At 57.8% G+C, this 13,589-nt stretch overlaps 3 long non-coding RNA genes across 4 annotated transcripts; 2 read left to right on the top strand and 1 right to left on the bottom strand.

Annotated features, from left to right (window-relative positions):
* Nucleotides 1-3,868: 3,868 nt before the first annotated feature.
* Nucleotides 3,869-8,929, top strand: LOC142061655 (uncharacterized). Its single transcript, XR_012662187.1, has 4 exons — nt 3,869-3,930; nt 4,576-4,750; nt 5,605-7,753; nt 7,838-8,929. It is a non-coding gene; the product is annotated as an uncharacterized LOC142061655 (long non-coding RNA).
* LOC142061657 (uncharacterized) lies at nt 5,728-12,049 on the bottom strand. The gene is made up of 4 exons (XR_012662190.1): nt 11,706-12,049; nt 9,893-10,069; nt 7,748-9,592; nt 5,728-5,817 (listed from the first exon to the last, which is right to left on the bottom strand). It is a non-coding gene; the product is annotated as an uncharacterized LOC142061657 (long non-coding RNA).
* On the top strand, nt 10,046-12,997 carry LOC142061656 (uncharacterized). 2 transcript variants are annotated; one of them, XR_012662189.1, is made up of 3 exons: nt 10,046-11,002; nt 11,129-11,248; nt 12,189-12,997. It is a non-coding gene; the product is annotated as an uncharacterized LOC142061656 (long non-coding RNA). The 2 variants fall into 2 exon arrangements; XR_012662188.1 differs by having other exon boundaries at nt 11,129-12,997.
* The last annotated feature ends 592 nt before the right edge of the window (nt 12,998-13,589 follow it).

The following is a 13,589-nucleotide window of genomic DNA, read 5'->3' as shown; positions in this document are numbered from 1 at the left end:
GGGGCGTCTGGTTTGTTGGGGCGGGGGGGGGGTGTGTGTGATGTGGGGGTGTCTGCGTGGGGTGTTGCTCTGCCTGGGTAGGCAGGGCCCCCCGACAGCCCGGCCAGGGGCCAGCGAGGGGGCTCGGGGGGCAGGGCTGGGGCGCCCATCCTTTGAAGGGGTGCCGGGCCGCAGGAATTCAGTCCGAGGGGTCAGACTGCCCTTGGGCAGTGGGACGGGACCCGGCGTAACGAGGTCGTAACTTCCCGAAAGCAGAATTTAACCAAACCTGTGAAGAAAAAGTCTTTCCTAAATTAGCAACGCTGAAAAACACTGTCGGGCTGTGGATGGGTGGTGAAGGCACCGCGCTTGGCGTGCAGACGGCTCACGCGGCCGTAACCCTCCGTTCCTGCCGTGTGACCAGCTGGATTTTTAAAAGGCAACTTCTCTTCAAACCACCAGTAAATAAAACTGCTGAATTTTTTTTTTCCGGAGCATAGCTCACACCTTTACCCCCTTTGGATAGCGGTGTGGGAGCCGCGCTATAATAAAATCTCATCTAATAGCAACATAAAATGCCAATTTCCCAGCAGGGAACGATTTCTTTGAATTGTTTGCAATTAAGACAAAGGCTTACATAAATTCCACTTCGGTACTTTCCAAGCTCGGTGGCTGTAGATCGGGGCCAGGCAACCCAAGAACAGGATTTGGGATAACTGCATTAATTTGTGGAAAGGTGCTGTCAGGAGAAACATCAGGTGTTGAGAAGAAATAACTGCTTTATGGCTACAGCACCGACTCACGGTCGCCAAGGACCTCCGTTACTAGACGTCCTCCTGTTCCACCCAAAATCCTGATTTCTCCTATTGCATTTGCAAAACTACATCAGAAAGCAGCTGTGAACCAAGTGGTACAAAAGCAGAGCCCATTTCGTTGCAGGGTTTCTGCACCTCTCCCGGGCAACCCCCCCACCCCTTCACCCCCCCCCCATGTCGGCTGTTGCTTGGAGCCCCCCAAGGGCACGGGATCGGTGGGTGGGTGCTGAGCTGCAGGGAGGCAGGCGGCCGCCCTTGTGCCACGGCACGTTGCAAAGCTGCCTTGGGCTCTATCTTCATCCTCCAGGATGAAAACAAGCATGAGATTGAAATTTGTGATTTTTGTTTTGTTCACATTATCCCCATAAAATGATGGAATTTCAGACTGGTTTGGAAAAGATGCCATTAAATGCCATTTTTACAGTTTTGTTGCTCAAGATTTCCCAGCGCGAGCACTCCTGACTTCGTGCTTGCCGCTGGGGGAGCCCCCAGCGTGCGGGTTTACCCTCAGCCGTTCCCCTGCTGCCGTGTGAGTTTGCGCTGTGCTGCGGGCCCACGGAGGGTTTTGCTGCGTAAGGTGCAAGTAGTGGGATTTTACAGAAAAAAAAAAGACTGCCTGGCTGCACAGTTGCTCGCTGGCCCATAGCGGGCCCCGAGACCTCCCTGGTGCTGGTGCTCTTGCCACGCTCCGCTGGGGGCCTGGCATTGGAGGGTACCCGGGACCCCTCAGGCTCAGGCTCTGCAGTGCTGCCGTAGGGATCCCTATGCTTTCAAGGCCATAAACCCAAGATTTAGTCACTGCTGGCTCCTTCAGGTGGGCGGCCTCTCACTCTGGAGGGGCCTCTTTCTGCCGGTACCGGTGCCCCATTCCCAGCAACCAGGGAGCAGCTCGATGCCGGCCCTTGGGCTGCCACCGCTCGCCCTGTCCCCGCCTTAGACCCAGCCCCAAGGGAGCCGCACGCTCAGACCAGCCCAGGATGAGGCCCCTGGGCTCCCTGGTGCCGCTGAACCTGCCGATCCCACCGGCAGCGATGCGCGGGCCCACCAGACCATCTCCCGTGCTGCGGGGGGTGCTCCCCGAAGCCCAGGCTGGCTCCATCCAGCGCCCCTCTGGTCATCGCCCCGCTGCCCTGACCCCAGCGCTCCCTGTGTCTCTGCCAGCAGCGGGAGGTGACAACCGAAGCTTGCCGGACTTGCCACAGGATGGTGACTCCTTGCCTGGACAACTGGCTTGCTGTGTCCGCCTGCATTTGGGGGGTCTCTGCCGATGCCCCTCAGCACTGCCCAGGCAGAGGGGCTGCGGGGCTGAGCTCCCAGCAACCCCCCTCCCTGCCTGCTCGGCCCCCGCCCGTGGCCGTGCTGAGCCCCGGGAGAAGGTGGCCCCATGTGTAATGGGAGCAGAAATCGTTCACACACGCCTTTGGGGGGGGGCCTTTGCTGGGGCAGTTGGGGGGCAAAGCAACGGGGTCACAGCCCACCGGGTACCCAGCGTTGGACCACCGGCCGTGTCGCTTCCACAGGGCCACACGGCAGCAAGTTCGGTTTGTTTCCTTATCACGCTTAGTGATAATTTCACTTATTGGTGAACCTTAAAATATTACACAGAGTACATGTACATTTTAAAATAAAAAAGTCTAAATATTCAACTTGTCAAAGTGTGACTAGAGGAGCGGTAACCAGAGAAACCCTCCAAAGGGGGTTAAAGATGTGCTGATCTCAAATGCCCAAGCCCCTGGAATAGCTGATAAAGACGTACGCCGAAGCACAACTGGAGGAGTGGTGATGGTGGTAAAGAGTCAATACTCCATAGGCTTGGCAGAGCCCCAAAGCCTAATTAAGGATACTCTCCAAGGTCACGACAGGGAACTTAAAGTTTAAAAAAAAAACAAAAAACAAACAAGTAAGTGGAACCCTTCTAATCATAAGCTCTGTTGATTCAAGATCAAACCACATGAAAAGATTGAGGGGGGAAACTGCTGACGCAGCATCTAATATGGGCAGTAATTGCATTGCTAATGCGACAGGACGGGGTTACACTTTCTGCTTGATGTGGTACGTGCTGCAAAAAGTGACCCATTGTGCCCAGTGAAGTGAAGTGGGCACGGCCGGGAGCCGGCTTTCAGCGGCCAGAGCTGCAAGGGCAGGAGGAGGGAGGCGAGCAGGACTTGGATCCCCTCCCAGCCTGCTGCCAAGCGCGGCTTCTGCTCCCCCCGGCAGCTCAGAAAAGCCATGCTTGCTTTTTTATTTATTTTTTTTTTTTCCTAACACTTGCTGGGAGGTTTTTTGGTTTTGGCTCGAGCGGGATGTTTCTTTGTTTTAAGAAGAATGAGTGCGAGCGGGCTCGGCATCGGGCTGCTGTGGGACTGCTTGTCCCGCGCTGCCGCAGCGGCCCCTCTCCTCCCTGGCCCGGAGGCTCTGCCCTGCCCGGGGAGGAGCGCTCGGGCCCGACGAGCCACGGTGGGAAGGGTTCGTGCTCGCAGGGATGGCAAACCCCCGCTTGGTAGCATCCCCTGTGACAGCCACGCAGCGCTTGGGATGCCGGGGAGCAGCGCCAGCCCAGCTACCCAGTGCCCCCTGCAAGGCCAGACACCGTTTCTAAACACTTTTCAAGACATTTTTTCCTTCGCCTTTCTTTTCTTTCTTCCTCCTTCCTTTTTTTTCCTCCCTTTTCTCTCCCATCTTCTCTTTTCCCTCTTCATTTTGACGACGCAGGCCGAGGCACGGCACCCCCCAGCCCTCCCGTGTGCAGGCAGCGCCCTGGTTCCGGCTCCTTTCGTCGGGACAACTTAGGAATAGCCGTGACAAGCCCACTTTGCTCACAGCCGGCGTCTGGGAGAGGGCAAGGACAGGGTCAGGCTGCTTTGCGGTCACAAGGCATTCACACACAAGCATGTATGTGTGCATACATATATCTATATATAACTTGCCATAGCTGTTTGTATAGTTATCCCGTGACCGCCCCGTGGTTGCTCGCTGTCCCGGGTGTGGGGCTGGGCATTCACACACCAGCGTGTGTGTGCGTACATATATATAGCTCTTGCCATAGCTGTACGTGTATTTATCCCATACATTGCCCCGCAGCAGCAAGCGGTGCCGGAGCCCCGACTGCACACACGTGTCCCGCACTTCAGCGCTGGTAGTATTTGCAACGGTGGGGGAGGAAGAAAATGGAAAAGCAAACTCTGGCCTGAGGCAGCAGGAATTGAATCGTGGTAGTTATGACTAATGCAGTGAAATCCTCGCTGAACGGCGGCGAGGAGCCCCCCCCGCTCTCTGCAGAGAGAGTGCTTTAGGGGAGGCGTCCCTGGTCGCTCCCTGGGACCGATGGGGCACGGGGGGGTTGTGCAGGTACGGTCAGGTACCAGTGACAGCTCGTGCTGTGGTTGCTCTCCATCCCCTTGCAGGTCCCACTGCACAGCACACACTCCTGCTGGCTCGCTGTGCGTGGGTAAAATATTTATTACTAAAGAATAGTATTACTAGCTTAAAGCTTGATGAGCACACATACAAGTTATGCCATATCCATCTCACGAGAAGCACGCTGTGTGGGTGTTTAGGGTTTGGTAGCTGGTCCATCTACGTCCCCGGTCCCTCCTGCACCCCAGGGACCCGAGGGTCTACACGGCCACCCTGACCCCCGCCCCCCCCCCCCCCCCCCCCAAGTGGAGACTTTCCTTCCAGTGGGAACAGCCACTGCCTGGCTGTGACACCCGCGGTGAGGCCCTGGTGCCTGCCGTATGCCGGGTGCCGTGCATGCCTTGCTAATTAATCACCTTAACAGAAATGTGCCACGTTAATTTGAAGATTCCTGTGACCAACGCAGCCCTGCTCGGAGGCGAACGCTGACACTGAGGCGGCTCCAAGCGGGGGGGTGCAGGGGGTTCAGCGGCGAGCGAGTGCCTCCGGGAGGGGACGTCACGGTCTGTACAGCACCACTGAAGAGCCCCTTCTGCCAGGTATGGCAACTCTTGGGTGGGTGATTGGTCAAACACCTCCAACCACGCGTCACTTCAAGAGAGGAGGGAAAAGCCAGCCCAAAGTGAGGTCTAACTTTGCAGCAGCTTTGCTGGCACACGATGGCCCGGCAGAGCCGCCCACCATCGGGCTGTCCCAGGGAGATGCCACCCACCAGGCTCGGGTCTGCCACGCTCTCCTGCTGCCAGAGGCGTCCCGTGGGACGGGTGTGAATCAGCCTCGCAGCTAACGAGCCCGTGCACAAGGTGCCACCGAGTCCTTCAAACCCCTGTGCCCGGCGGCTGCTGCGGGGAGCTGCCGGCTCCCTCCAGCCGGGCACGGGCACCCCAGCTCCCGCTGGGCACTGGGGGAGCCCCGTGGGACCCCTGGGTGGCTGCACCCGCCGCGATGGAGGGCAGGGGGTGATCCTGGCTCCATCCCCTGAGCGCCAGCCGGGCCGGGCCCCGAAGGCTGTACCGCAGCGCCGAGGTGCAGGAAGCCACGGGCATCCCCGGGGAGGCACCAGCAGCGCGGAGCAAACGCCCGGCAAGTGTTTTACCGGCGTGGTGCGGCCGTAGGCGTGGAAGGGCTTCCCTGTCCCCAGGAGCAGCACAGCTGTGATCGCCCCGGCCGCACGAAGCTGGGGACATGGACCATCCCAGCGAGATGGAGCAGGGTGATACAGTAATGAACTTGGGGAAAAAAAAGGCTGGCAAGGTAATCGGGAGCCTGAAACCATAATATTTGTCCAATAAGCCATTAAGAAATATTATCTGCCTAAATAACATTCACAAATAGTTTGACGAATATTTTTCCCTTGCCAGAAGTACAGTGCTTGTGCCGTTCCTCCCTACAGATGGCCTTATTAATGCCGCTCTACAACTGGTCGACTCACATTGTTCAGATTACCGACCCATCGGTCACTCTTCCAGCGCAGCCGTGCCCGAGCCGCTGCCACCCACCGCGGAGCAGGAGGGTGCAGGCAGAGACGCGCCTCCGCCACCAGATCACCGTCCCCCCGCCGATGCCTGCCTTGGCCACCGGCCCCACCGCAGCCGCAGTTACGCCCCTGCAAGAAGCAACCCTAGATTAAACCCTGGCATTTTTAAATTCCTCATTTATTTCATACTATGTTCTTTTTTTTTTTTTTTTTTCCTTTTTAACTTGCAGGTGGCATGTCTGTTAAAGAGCTGCAGAAGAATTGCCCGTGTTCCTACTGCAAACAAAAAAAGTTTGTTGAAACCTTTCTACAGGCTCAAAACAGAGCAATTATCAAAAAAAAAAAAAAAAAAAAAAAGAAAAAATCCAACTAACCCAAGGGGAGCCCTTCTCGCTCTCTGCAGCTGCCTGAGAGGGGCTGGAGTGAGGGGGGGGGTCGGTCTCTGCTCCCAAGTCACCAGTGACAGGACGAGAGGGAACGGCCTCAGGCTGCGTCAGGGGAGGTTTAGGTTGGAGATGAGGGAAAATGTCTTCCCTGCCAGAGCGGTCAGGCCCTGGCACAGGCTGCCCAGAGAGGTGGGGGAGGCACCAGCCCTGGGGGGGCTCAAACACTGTGCAGACGTGGCACTTGGAGACATGGTTTAGGAGGCCTGGGGGTGTTGGGCTGGGGGTTGGACTTGATGGTCCCAGAGGTCTTTCCCAACCTTAATGATTCTGTGATTCTATGATTCAACCCAACTCGTGGCAAAGCTAAAGAAACCTCATGGACGTTGCTTTCACACCCTCCCCCTTTTATGGTGATGCTTCTTCCCAGGCGTGGGCCAGGCCCCTCGCCCGCCCGCATCCCCTGCCCCGGGGCCAAGCCCTGCCCCGCTCCGGGGCTCTCGCCAGCGCTGGGGCCGGGGGATCTCCCCTTGGGCACTGGGGGCTCCTGGTGCCAGTGCCCCCCATCTCCCACCTCCGCGGCCAGCGCTCGCTCCCATGCGATTTCAGAGCACGGGGCCGGCGCCCGCGGCTGCTGGGATTTGCTGAGCATAATGGGTCTGAAAAAGCTCAAAGCTGTTGGTCTAAATATATCATTGTTGCTGGGGAAATAAATAATAAACAGAGGAGTGATTATAATCTTGAGGTTTAATTGGTTCTCTGTATTGTGACTGGAGGGCCGTCCCCGGGTGTTTCAGAGGAACTGGCATTTCAGGTACCAGGCCAACACAGAGCAACATTTATTTAACAAAAAAAAAGAACCAAAACCAAATTTAAGAAAAAAAGAAAAAACAAATAAAATAAAGGCAGGCGCGGGCCAGAAAAAGCACGTGCATTTCCCAGTCCCAGAAATATTTATTATTGATTAGGACTGCAGCAAAATTAATAAGCTCTAAAAAGACACATGCAAAATATCTACAAAACCTAGCAGACCAGCAAGTGAAAGCCACCGTATATCAAGCAGGCATGGTTTCTCTCCCCATCCCTCCCCTACGCAGGCAGCTCCGGGAGGGTGGCTCGGGCAGGCAGGGCCAGGGGAGGAGGCAGCAGAGCCCCGCTCCACCTCCCCAGCCCCTCTCTGGCAGCCGGACCCGCGGCGGTGCCGCCACCCCGGGCTGCGGCCGAGGCTGGCGGGGCGAGGAGGGCACGACGTGGCACTCTCTGCTGCAACAGCCCGGCCCTGGCTGCCGGCCAGGACGGTAGTTCTGCCTCCGGTGCAAGTTATAGGTAAACAACGTTAGACTAAGCTTGTTTGCACAAGAGCTGCTCTAACAGCGGCTGGAAATACGAGTTAAAACCAAAGCCCACAACCACTTGCTGCAGCAGCAGCGGCAGGTCCCGGCTGGCCAGGCTGCGGGGCCGCAGGAGGTCCTTGGCCCCACCGGCCCCACCAGCCCCGCCACAGCCCCAGCGCCTCCGGGCTGGCCCCGGGCACCTCCTGCTGCGGCCGAGCGAGCCGCGGTGGCCGCGTTGCTCAATGCAGGCTTGAGAAAAAACTCTCTGCCGGCTGCCTCCATGGCAAGACCCAGCCGGGGATGTTGACGGTGCTGTCCCATCGACTACGAATACAAACTTACATTTAAGTAAGGCTCCAGCTGATTTTTCTCTCAAATCCCACTTCTCCCAACAAGTTTTGCATGAAGCTAAATTCTTGCTTTGGTTAACAGGAGCCCTTGCTTCTAATTTTAACACTTTCTGAGCCTGCTGCAGCTGTAGCAGGACACCCCAGCGTGCTGGGAGCGCACCGGGACGGCGGCTACGACCGGGCACGATGCGAAGCCCCGTTGGGGTCTGGAGGCTTTCGCGGAGGTGACCGCGCCGCCCGCCGGCGCCCGACACGCCAGCACCGCCTCTCCCCGCCCGGGCAGGGCCTGCCCGCACCCCTGCGCGGGCGTCGGCAGGAATCGACCCTGGGATTAAAACCGAGCAGAGCAAAGAGGGCAGGCTGGGCACTGAACCCCCCGCGCCGCAGCGATGCTCTGCCTTCGCTCTCGGTCGCGTTTCAGCCGTTCTGGGGCTCATTTGCGGTGCCTTTTTCATTGCCTGTTACTTCTTCTCTGTTCTTAACTCACAGGTGGTTGTTAACGAAAGCTCTGATCCATTTGCAGCTATTTAATTATCTAATTGCCAGCTCGACCTTGCTGCAGCGCAGGGAAGGGGGAGCAGCAGGCGGGACGCGATGCTCTTGCAGAGCCGGGGAGCCGGGGGGGGGGTCCCCGGGAGATGGGCCACGCGTTGGCAGGGACACAGAAATCGCGATATGGAAATGGGTTTATTTAAACTCCGCCAGAGCTCCCAAGTCCAGACCATCTTCCCTGCCTTCCCCACATAATTCGAGCCCTGCGGCAGATTTCCAGGGTCCCCGGCTGCTGGGGCTTTTTTTCCCCTTCCTGAGTGCGTCAGTGAGTTTTAGAGCACAGGTGCGATTTTTCTAGACCCCTTTGTCTGAGGTTTAGAAGCAAGAATAAGCTTCATTAACAGAAGGGAGGATTTATAATAAGTAATAGCTAGGTGCTACCTCGTGAGCCGTCAAACAGTTGTGCTAAATTACAAGCTGCTTCGCCGTGCTTGTCTTCAAATAACCAGCTCCTCACCCAGGGAATAGAACCTTAAACGGCTATTTCTTAAAAAAAAACCCTTGCTTTTAATCTTTATTTCCCAAAAGCTGAAAATTTAAATTAGCCCAAATGTACAAACTATAATTGCTTTGAGGTTTCTGGTTCGTTAGAACAATTAAAATACCATGCACTTGCTAAGCAGACGATGTCCCTTCAGCACTGGGCTTTCTTTTTCCGCGTAGGTAACTTTCCCCAGCTACAGACCAGTCTGACTTCAAGCAATGCTGCATCGAACTGGTGAAAATGCCAGTGCCGCTCGGCTGCGGCCGCCAGCCCCCCGCGCAGCCCAGCTGGCCGCGGGTCCCCGCGCGGTCTGGGCCATCCCGCTTCCCGCGGGGCGGCCGCGGCAGACGGCCGGGATCCGGCAGGGAGAGCCGCACAGGGACGCGGCCCGACCCTGCCCTTGCGGGGTGGCTGCGGGGGGGGGTTGCTCGGTGCTTGCGGGAATAACCAGGAATGAGGGGTGGGATGAGCGTGCGGGCCGCGCTGAGCTGCCTGGAGCGCATCCCCCGTCCCCGGGTGTCACCATGGGTGGGTGGGTGGGAGGGACGCAGCAATAACACGTGCGGTTCCTCACTCCTATAGCAACGACGTGCACGTTTTTGTCCGTCCCAACCGCTCGATTAAACCCTGCGCAACTGCAGGGTCCCCGCTGTGGTGCTGAGCCGTCCCTCCCACCCGCTCCTGGAGGTCTGGGTGGGGACAGACACGCTGCTTCGTCTCGGACACCGCCGCCTGGGTGCACGGCCTTCCACCGCCACGTGTCCACTGAAAGTCTTGCACGTGTTTATGGGATTTAAAAACCTGGGGGAGATGGGATTTCTTTAGGAGAAAAGCAAAGGAGCAGCATCCCAGCAGCGATAAGCTGCTAAACCGAGCACAGGGAGGGCGCAGCCACAAGCCGGGGCCTCCTGCCAAGTGCCGTCATCCATCAGGAATGGCCCGGCCGGCTCCTGCTCGGGCACCGCCAGGTCCCCCTGACACAGGAGGGGAAATCGCCCCGCTGCCCTCCCGCCTCGCCCCAGCGCCCAGCGGGGATGCGGAGTCTGCCACGGTGCTGCCGTGGCCGGGTGCTGGCTGGGGACGGCGGGGCCGAGCACCCACCAGAGCCCAGCTGTCCATCCCGGTGCGGGTCACTGGGCCAGGCTTTGTCGAGCGGGTCCATGGGTTGTCACTGCTGCAGCATAAAAAAACACCCCAGCGCTTCTTCTAGCGCGTGCTCTGCAGCCTGAGAGGGCTGACGCTAGATGCTGGGCTCATTTGGCCGTTAAATATAAACACCTATTAAAAGAAAATACAAAAACCTTCCCAGAGGGATGCTGCAGGAGGCTCGTGCCTCTGCCTGCAGCTGGCACAGCAGCCCTCCGGCTCCGCGGGGACGACACGCGCAGCCCCTTGCTGCCGCCGGCTGCCCCACGGGTGCCTGGGGCCACGGGTGAGGGAGCGCCTTTCCCGTCCCTGCCTCCGCTCCCTTTTAATCCCGGTTCCAAGCACTTGGTGCACAGCCCTCTCTGACCCACTGACATGGATTGCGGGCTGAACATGCAAACACCCCCTTTTTTTCCCCCGCCTCTGGCATCGCTTTCCCTGCTCACGCCTCCATCACCGTCTCCAAAGCAAGCGGCAATGTTGAAATGCTGCTAGAAAAAAAGATGAAAATAAAATGGGGGGAAAAAAGAGACTCCCGTCCTGCGTCCCATGGGGCAGATGCCTCCGGCAGCCCCCGGGTGTGGGTGCCCTGCTAAGGGGACGGGGGTCCCGGGGGTGGCTGCAGGCTGGCGGTGGGACGGGGCCCTGTTGGTGCCCAGCAAGGGCTTGTGAAATGGCCTCAGAAATGCTGAGCAAATGCCTTCCCGGCCAGTGGGAAAAGCTTATGTGCAACCAAGCCTGCGCCTGCTTCCGGGGAAATAAAGTTTCCTCTTTTTTTTTTTTTTGAGTAGAAACCCAGGTTTGCTCCTCTGGCGGTGTCTGTCCCCGCGTCCCGCAGCCTGGCTGCACGCACAGCCGCTCGCGGGCGGCCCTGCCGGCAGGATATTTCTGTGCTCTGTATTTTATTACCAAGCGCTATTCCAGGCCGGCCGTGATTTACTGCGCGCTGCTCCAGAGAGCGCTGGCATCACGAGTTTTGTGCTATTTCGATCGTTTCTGGAAATCACACCGAACACGCTGATAAGAAGCAACGAGCGGGGCTCTGATTTCCCCGAAGGAGCAGAGGCAAGGCTGGCGCGGGGCTGGGACCGCGCTGCCGGGGGGGGCAGAGGCACAGCGCTGAGCCTGACGGCGGGAAAAGGGCTCCCTGGGTGCTGAGGAACGTCTTGGGGGTGGGTTTTGTCTTTTCAGGACTATGCACTTGGAGGCTGAAAAGAATATAAATGGGGTCGCTGTCGGAAAGGTGTGTCGCTGCAAAACGGCAGCGAGAAAGAGCCTTTCCACGCGTGCTCTGGGACAAGAGAAAATCAGGTTTTTGGGGTGTTTGTTTTCTTATTCCTCTCTCCTCCTCATGAAGCAGTAGCTATAAGTTAGCTTTTCGATGCCTGCCTGGCGTTGTAGTGGTGCTGGGGAGCAGCGGGTGCTCTGCTGGGTCTCTCACGAGCCTCACATGGGCTGGCTGAGCCCGGGAGCCCCGGTGGGGTGTGGGGTGGAGAGGCCCCTTTCAGCAAACACAGCTTGCAAAGATAAATACCGCTAGAGAGCACGTGGCAGAGATCTCTGTGGACATGGGGAGAAGCAGACGACCTTTATCATCTCCCCATGGCAAAGGCCGACACTGATTTTTCAACTTTTGTATGGTGGCCATCATCTCCCGCTTAAAGAGCGTCACACAAAGCGACATCCTGCCGTTGGGCATCCAAATCTCTGTAAAGCAAACTGGAAAAAGCACCGTCTCCATGAGACCCCCGTTCCCACGAGCCCTTACCCTCTGCACTGCCCATGAGCTGGTGTTTCGCTCTTGATTTCCTGACCCTTGTGCCCCGGGGCAGGGGCTCCGCTGGCTGCGGCTGCCCCGCGCCAGGATGGCCGCGGGTATCAAGGGCGCAGGGCGACGTTTCGTCTGGCTGCGAGGAGCCCGCTGACCGAGTCCCACCCTCACCCAAACAGCAGCTCGTGGGGAGCTCCCCGCTTCCCCTGGCCCTGCCCTGAGAGGGTGCAGGCTGGCGGAGGAGGGTCCTAACGCCAAATTAAATCCGCCTGAAAAGCCATCGAAAAGAACGAGCTGGGGGGGGGGGATGCAGCTCCCCTGAGCGTCACCTGCAGCCCTGGCGCTCCCCGGGGCAGACTGTGGCCGGGAATAAGGGGAAGGCTTTTAGAGGCACCCCAGGGACTTAAACAAATATTACTTGAAGCTGTTTGGGTCTGTGCTGTGAAATCTTGCCGATAAATCAGGGTAACTCCTCTTCAGTATTTAAACAGAGCCATCAGGAGGCTACTGCGGGACCCAGCTCTGACAGCGCTGAGAGGCTCTGACGAGCAGCCTCCTCCCGTCCCTCACCACCACCCTCTTTTAAGCTGTCAGAAGTGAAACTAAAATAAGCAATACCCTTCTTCGAGGGAAAATTCCAGTGCTTCAACTGCAATTTACAAAATAAAGTGGCAGCAGAGCCTGAAATCAATACAATAGAACCCCTGTGTCAGGATTAGAGCGCAGCCCGCTCCCCGAAGTGAATGAAGGCGTTTGTCTTGCCGTGCCCCCGTGCAGACGGACACACCGCTGCGTACGCCCCCCTGTGTGTTCACCCGCAGCCAGAGGACACGCACGTGGGAAGGTCCGATCCCTCTGGCTGTGGGGGTTTGAGACACGTTCCCAGCACCCAGCTCCATCCAGCGTACGACGGCCGCTTGGTCTAAGGCTGCATTAAGCAGCCGCGGGGACCAGCAGGACCCTGCCTGCAGCTTGAAGCGTTTGGTGCTGAGGACACAGCAGCCACATACCCCCGTCTTACAGCAACAAGCGAGCTCTGCGAGCGGCTACAGAGCACGGCTGTAATTAGCTGTAATGGTCTGGGATGCTATTCAGGCCACCCAACCCGGCAGAAGTCTTCTCAAGGCAAGACAATTACCAGGAGGATGTTTTGTCTGACTATGGAGCCAGATGGGAATCTGAAAAATTCATGGCCAGAGCCTGAAATTGTTCCTCTTAATGAGTAATAGGCTGCTTGAAAAAAATCATCCAAGCCAACCCAATCCAACCCCTACCCCAGCCCAACCCAACCCACCCAGACCTCAGTGCAATCCAACCCCGGCCCAATCCCAAACCCAACTTAATCTAATCCCAACCCACCACCTACCCCGGCCCAACCCAACCCACCCAGACCCCAATGCAATCCAACCCCAACCCACCGAAACCCCAACGCAATCCAACCCCTACCCCAACCCAGTGCAACCCACCCAAAGCCCACCCGCTCCAAGCCCCCAGCAGGGCACCCAGAGGTGTGACAGGCGCGCTGGCAGCCTGGGTGCTCCCAGACCGGCCAAGGTGCTTCACTCCCTGCTGCAAAACTCTGCAAAATCAGTAAAGAGACAACGGGCAGCAGCTCGAACACGGGCCCGTGGGGACCTCAGAAATGCCACGCGTCGGCGGCCGCCGGGACGCGGGGGCCGAGGCTGGTGCGGGGTGGGCTGGCCTTGGCCAACCCACGGGACTTGCACCGATTTCCTTGAAACGTGGCAGAACTGCACCCTAAGACTCGTCTGATACCTGTTTCAGCAGGTATTATTGCACCGTGTCTTTTTTGTTTGTTTAATGCCTAAAATGATGGGACAGGGAACACAGGAGACGCTTTACCTATCGGCCAGGCCGACT

The sequence above is a fragment of the Phalacrocorax aristotelis genome, chromosome 8 (assembly GCF_949628215.1).
Source record: "Phalacrocorax aristotelis chromosome 8, bGulAri2.1, whole genome shotgun sequence".
Classification (NCBI taxonomy): domain Eukaryota; kingdom Metazoa; phylum Chordata; class Aves; order Suliformes; family Phalacrocoracidae; genus Phalacrocorax; species Phalacrocorax aristotelis.
Note: the sequence above shows the minus strand (reverse complement) of the source record. Positions and strands in the feature narration are given on the sequence as shown.